Source organism: Mytilus galloprovincialis, chromosome 8 (genome assembly GCF_965363235.1).
Source record: "Mytilus galloprovincialis chromosome 8, xbMytGall1.hap1.1, whole genome shotgun sequence".
Lineage (NCBI taxonomy): Eukaryota > Metazoa > Mollusca > Bivalvia > Mytilida > Mytilidae > Mytilus > Mytilus galloprovincialis.
The window spans coordinates 50477019-50484853 of NC_134845.1; positions in this window are offsets into that span (position 1 = coordinate 50477019).

Here is a 7835-nt window from a genome sequence, read left to right on the forward strand (position 1 = left end):
CAGTATTAAAATACGATATGCACTGGGTCGATGCCACTGCTGATGGAGTTTTAATTCCTCGTGGGTATTACCAACCAAATAGTCATAACTTCTGTGCTGACATGAATTGTCATTGATAAAGTCATATTTATAAATTAACTGTTCAAAACAAAATTGAATTTTTAAATTCCTAAGGCTTTTCTACCTCAGAAATAGATTACCTAAGCTGTATTTTGCAAACTTTACGACATTTTGGTCCTCAATGCTCTTAAACTTCGTACTTTATTTGGCCTTTTTAACTTTTTTGAATTCAAGCGTCACTGATGAGTATTTTGTAGACGAAACGCGAGTCTGGCGTACATACAAAATTCAATCCTGGCCGTATCTATAATGAGTTTATTTGGCCATATCGAGAGAAAAATACAAAGAACATAATATCGCACTCACATGTTTCATCCTAATTACCTTTGAACTTGGTATTTTCTTAAATAATAATTCAGTTAACCCGGAAACCGTAATGATTTACTAGAAGTTATAAGGAGCTTAATTAAGGAAAGTAAAAGCTAGCAAATAAAGGTTCATTACGATTTAAATTGTACTGGTGCAGTATCTTAGATACAACATAACATACAAAAACATCAGATTTTCTATAACTACCATTGAAGATCAAAACAAAAAAAAGGCTATTACTAGGGCTTACCGCGGTTTTTCTATTAGAGATTTCCGAGAAAGTCTACTGGTTTAAATAAGATGAATTGGCTATGATAAGTTCATAGTATTTAATTCAAATATAGGTCCATACTTTGTTTCTGCTTGAGAACGTCAAACCCCGGGAGTGAGCTAAATATGAAAAATATAATTTATTAACCTCAAATTAAGTGCAAGTTTTGTTTAAGATTTTCCATCTTATATATAACTCAAATTTCAACTAAACGCTACAGCTTATTAATATACCCTTCTTAACGCATTTATATTTAAATATGATGTACATAAATGTCCTGTCCCTTGCACCTAAAGATTTCATAAAGTTAGTTTGGAAAAAATATCAGATCATGTATCTACCTTTTGAATTACCTTACAAGAATCTGATAAAGCTCAGTTTGATGTTCGTATTCAAAAGATAATTTCAGGATTCTCGGAATTGGATGTAACGAAACACGTTCATATCATGAAACATTTTTTTTTTTAAATCGTCTTTATAAAATCGTTGGTCAAAATATTTTGAAATATGATAGTAATGAAATGACCAGTGTCTTTCTCTTTGTCAATGAGCACCCTTTTGTTCGGATTACAAACATGGTCACAATAGGTACATCAAAAAAAATAAGGATAAAACTGTAAAGTGTTGCTTTTATCTTAAAAGTTGCGGCAATTAAAATGAAAATGTCGAAAGTAAAAATGATCATAAGGGGGGAATATAACTATCCTGTTTCGGTTACAAAAATCGTCGGATATTGCTCTGATTCATTATTTAAAACTACCTTTTCCTGAAAGAAAAAGTGTTAAAGCATTTCAAATTTTATCACATAGTGAATTATGCAATTTGTCATATCTTAAGTGTTCATTCTATAACTAGAATTAATTCGATTAGCTTAATTTATCTGTAAACTTGAAAAATAAATAAACACTGTGATAAAGTTTGTTTGTTCATTGAAACCGACTTTGGTCTGTCAATTCTTATAGAAACATAATCATCTCATTAATTGTTTTGAATTAATATGTTAGACTCTTAAATGAACGTCAAATGTCTTGCAGTTTAAAAAATAATGCAAATATTTAAATACCTCAATTTTCAGATGTAGGTGGAAATTGTAGAACATGTATATTTAAAACAAGTTCTATGTGCTAGATGGACACGATTACATCAAAATAATCACTGTGAGCTACATATATATATTGATATAGCTACTATAAATATTTCCCGCCAAACAAATTATAAATTACGAAATGATAAGCAGAACTAAAAATCTCCTTGACAAATTTTCCCTATATTAACATTTGAAAATAAAAGCATACATAAATAGGGCTATTAGTTTTCTCGTTTGAATTGTTTTAAATTGTCATATCAGGGCCTTTTATAGCTGACTATGCAGTATGGGCTTTGCTCATTGTTGAAGGTCGTACGGTGACTTATAGTTGTTAATGTTTGTATCAATTTGGGTCTTGTGGACAGTTGTCTCATTGGCAATCATACCACATCTTCTTTTTTATATTTGTTGAAATTTAAAAAAAAAAACAACCTTTGATTGACTAGGAAAGTTAGTTTTCTTCCCCATGCTCCCTTTGATCGCTTGTTTTCTTGCTCTAAGTTGAAAGTTCCGATGAATGAAAACTAGAAATAGCTATCTGTTAAGCTCTCTGCCTTTCTTCACCAATGAAAACTAATCATCACCAAATAGTAAATAGTGCTCAAAGTGTCATTACACACCAATCATTCAATTAGTTAAGGAAAATACTAATATTCTCACAAATTTCAAACGATAAATTACTATCCGTTTGCCCAACTTCTGCATGTTAATGATCAGTTTAGGTGCAGTGTGATTTTATTTTAACTTGTGTATGATACATGCATATTTTTTTTTTATAAAAGGCTCGGTTGAGAAGATAATATATCTAAAAGAGGGACGAAAGATACCAAAGGGACAGTCAAACTCATAAATCTAAAACAAACTTACAACGCCATGGCTAAAAATTAAAAAGACAAACAAACAACAGTACACATGACACAACATAGAACACTAAAGAATAAACAACACGAACCCCACCAAAAACTAGGGGTGATCTCAGGTGCTCCGGAAAGGTAAGCAGATCCTGCTCCACATGTGGCACCCGTCGTGTGGCTTATGTGATAACAAATCCGGTAAATAGTTTAATTCGGTAGGTCACATTCATGTTGCTACTTAGAAATAAAAAGTTCACAATTGGAAAGCTGAAATCATTTCTTTTCTCGTAAAGTTTTGTTTTCAACCGACCCTCATTGTCAATTTCTAGATGTAAGTCAAGATATGAGGCCGACTTAACTGTATCTGTAGTATCCTTTATCTCTAGTTCGATGGGATAGATGCGTTCCACATAGTCACCAAATTTTGAATTATTTAGTGAAAGAACATCATCTATATCATGTATATAGCGGAAAGTAGAGTTAAAGGATATTGCTAACTTCTTATCTTTCTTCCTAAGCTATGGCGTTTCTTATCTTGAAGAACGCTGATTGGTCACTAATTATGTTGGCATTTCTAGATTATAGACTGATTAATCACTCTCAAATACGGAAACAAGTTCAAGCGAACAATAAAATATTTACCTCGTTTTCAATAAATTGATTATGAATTACTAGAATTACCAAATCACATTCATTAAGTCAATAAACGTGTTATTGGTGAAAGCGTTTCCGTGTTTTTGCATGATGAATATTACCCTGCTCAAACTGTTTCTATTTTCCTTTTATAAACAAACTATTATGTCGCTTTCATCGGATAGAATTAAACATTCACTTTTGAAAGCAGTGCAAAACGCCGTTTAAACATGATGGACATTAGTAATAAGATCACGTCAACCTTAAATTGACTAAGTATTGTTTATGAATGGATCCAAATGTTTTACTCTCGTTCGAAAAAAGATCGGTTGGGTGTAAAGAAACATTGACAAATGTAATGTTAAATCCCGTAACACTATTATCAAAATACATGTATATACACGTAGTCGCATTAATAATGTGTTTATAGAAATAAGCAGATTAAGAGTGCGTGTTAATCAGACAACTCTCCATCCAAGTAACAATGTGGACAAAGTGAGAAAAAGAAACAATTGAATTAGTTTGTTAAAAGGATTTGATTTAATAAATATTTATTATTTAAAAGTAAAATAGTATTAACTCGCGTATGATTGTATCCAAATCGGTCCACCTTTCAACAACTTATTTAGAAGTTTCCACAATTATCACATGCAAATATATCAGAGGCCAGTTTTTGTTTTATTACAAGTAGCCTCTTTCTTCCATGATTTGCATAATTAATCTATATTCAACCCGCATTTTAAATCTTGCAACATAATTTAATTATGGTTTAGTGAACTTGCCCGTGCATTCATAGAGTCCTCTTATTTCTACTCTTAAACATAATTTCATACATTTGCTATCAGTACTTTTAGAGCCGAATATTGCAATTGTATTATATTAGAGCGAAATAATTTTTAGTTGGCTCTCTTTTTTTTTTGTTACTGTATCCTTCTTTTCTGTGTCGTTTATTATAAATATATCATTCTGAAATTAGTAACGCCTACAAAAGTGTTATCTCATCCATTATTGTTTTTCTATATAATAAAGAAGATGTGGTATGATTGCCAATGAGACAACTATCCACAAAAGACCAAAATGACACAGACATTAACAACTATGGGTCACCGTACGGCCTTCAACAATGACCAAAGCCCATACTGCATAGTCAGCTATAAAAGGCCCCGATAAGACAATGTAAAACAATTCAAACGAGAAAACTAACGCCTTATCTATGAAAGAAAATGAACGAAAAACAAATGTGTAACACATAAACAAACAACAACCACTGTTTTGAAATTCCAATTAGTAAATTCTAAAAAGGCAATTTTATGGAACATCCCCTCTATAAACTGTTTTGCTTTTGTTTCTGTGAATGAAATATTTCTTTCACAATTGGATAGAGTGATTGTATGTGCATGCAGTTGACATATTTCCTTAAATGTGATTTCCCGCAATGTGTTAACCATGTTAAGGATGCCATATCAAACTACCGCTACGCAGACGACAGTTCCTACAGTTTTGACCACCATTATGTGTTTCTATGAATAAATGTAAAATGAGCTCTGTTATGATGGTGTATGCCATTGAGACAACTCCACACATGATACCAAAATAACACAGAAATTAACATCTATATAATAGATCACCGTACGGCATTTACATGTAAAAATTTAAAAAAAGCCCATACCGCATAGCTAGCTACAAAAAGCCCCAAATTGACGAATGTAGAACAATTAAAACGGCAAAACCAACGCGCCTTTTTTTTTTACAAAACAGAATTCATCTGCTGAATAATTATAAGGAGTCTCGTATTACATGAACATAATAATTACTTGCTATTTTTAGAGGGGATGTTCCATAAAATTCCCTTTTTAGAATTTGCTAATTGGAATTTCAAAAATGTACAATAATGCTCCTTGTCAAATTATTGATTTTGTACATATTCACTAATTATAGAAAGTAAGGGCTTATATCTAACTGAAAATATACACACTATTAATCGGATAACTTTGATGGCCTATAATAATAATAGAACGCACATGCACGTATAAATGTGACTACGGATCAATAACATTAATACGTATCACGTACAACAGGATCTGATTCAACAAAAAAAAATAGTTTGTTTAAGCTTGAGGATTTTCTTATGATTAGATTATAAACATATTTTTTTCTGTATTTTTCCACATTAATTAACGTTTTCTAACAAGTCAAATATCTTCATTCTGTTAGTATTTGTTTATTTTGATAAACCGATTTAGAAGCAATGGTACACAGAAGAAAATCCTGAATAAAGGAATTATACAATAATAAAAAAAGTATATAATTTTATTGAGCAAATAAACAAAAAATACAATAGAGATAATGAAATATTAAAGTGTTAAAAATGTGCAGTGTATATTAATTTCAACTATTTTTGAAAGGAGCGTAACTAACTATCATACGGAGCGAGATAAAAAAAAATGGAAGACGTTTTGATACTTGAATGTGAAATAGTTTACATTATAATATATCCTCTACTTCCTAGCTTTCCTCTGATTCCGTCGCTGTCACGTGCTTTTTATCGTGCTTGCAAATGAAACCTGTACAATTCATTTACAAAATCATTGGCCCACTACAATGTTATTCGTGTGACTTTTAAGCTAATAGCATTAAAATAATACCGTCAATAAATTTTATTTTAGTAACAGTTTAGTTATAAGAAGACATGATGCAAATGTCTCATGCCGATTTCGTGACCCAACACGTGCTGTTGGAATATCCGTCATCAGTGACGTCCCTTTATAGACATCAAGCGCTTGACTTATTGAAGATGTCAAACCTATTGCATTTTGTATAGAATACATGTAGTTAAAATCGTCATATGAGAGTTTTGCAATCTGATATATTGTACAATTGAGTTACGATACTAAAGGGTTATTTCATATTCAATATTTATAAGTAAATGATATGAGCATTTCTAAATTTACTCATTGCTCTTCAACTTTGTACTCTATTGGCCTTTCAAACATTTTTTTTTATGCGAGCGTCACTGATGAGTCTTTTTAGACGAAACGCGCGTCTGGTGTAAATATAAAATTTTGATCCTGGTATCTATGATGAGTTGTTTTGCACCAATTGAGGCGATGCCACTGCTTGTGGAGGTTTATTTCCCGAGGGTATCACCAGCCTAGTATTCAGCACTTCTGTGTTGACTTGAGTTATCATTGATATGTTCATAATTATAAATTAACTGTTAACAAAACTTTGAATTTTTGAAAAACATAGGCTTTTCTACCTCAGGAATAGGTTACCTTAGCTGAATTTGGCAAACTTTTAGGAATTTTTTGTCCTCAATGCTCTTCAACTTTGTATACTCTATTGGCCTTTAAATCATTTTTTATTCAAGCGTCACTGATGAGTCTTTTAAGACGAAACGCGTGTCTGGCGTAAATATAAAATTTTGATCCTGGTATTTATGACGAGTTTATTTACTGGGAACTGTCTCAAATTACTGTATTAAAGACTGAACGTTCATTGAAAATGCAAGGCCAGAAACAGTTATCTTGCCCTGTATTACATTCTTTTCATTTGATATAAAAAATATATGTAAGATTATATATTCGATCGGTGACAATAAATGCGCATCTGAATGCTTGCTGGATGCAAAGCACTAAAATGAGTTACAATGGCATACTTATACAGCGAGACAAATAAAAACGTGTTTTATCATTTTAAGTAGTCAATAACTTTTTATAACTTTTTTATTTTCAGGATTTTGAACCATTTACTACAATCTGCTTCAATCTATACAGTGACAGTTATATCAGTGGACCGTTACGTAAAAATCATTCATTGTTTGAAGGATTCGTCTAAGTCACATTATAAATATATCTTGGTACTTCTCCTTTTTGTTTGGACAGCCTCGTTTTCAGTTACATTTTCGACACTATATAAGAATTACGGACACATAACTTATGATTAAGAACGATATGTGTGCGTACCAAACTGGGAAAAGAAAGGACACATAATATTAATTAATGTGCTTTGTTTGTATATAATACCAATTTTTATTATGGCATTTTGTTATGTAAAAAATAATAGTAGTTGCAGGAAACCATGCAAGAAAAATAAGTGACATGAGTAGACAATGCAAATCAACAAAAATGTATGCGGCAGAGGTCAAAACAGCTCGGGAGTATTTGTAACAGAATTGATAGGATCACAAAATTTCGATGATGAGTTTTCCATTAGGCAAAAGCATCAGACCAATAAATGATGGCTTTCTTCAAATGTCTCAGAGAGTGAGCGAGAGAAATTTGTCACGATTTGAAAGGGAAGCTCGTGCAGCAGTATGTTTAGTAGGTCTGATTATTTTATTTTTTATGTTGCTGGACACCATATCTGGCTATAAACTGTGCAATAGGATATGGTTATCCGAATGAATCTATACCGAAATGTTTCTAGGACTATCGGTTTGGTTATTATTTTTTCATTCTGTATTTAATCCATTTTTGTATCCAATTATGAGCAAGACATTTCGATTTGCATTAAAAAGATAATTATCAAAATGGTTTCGTTCAATGATTAGAGCTGAGCC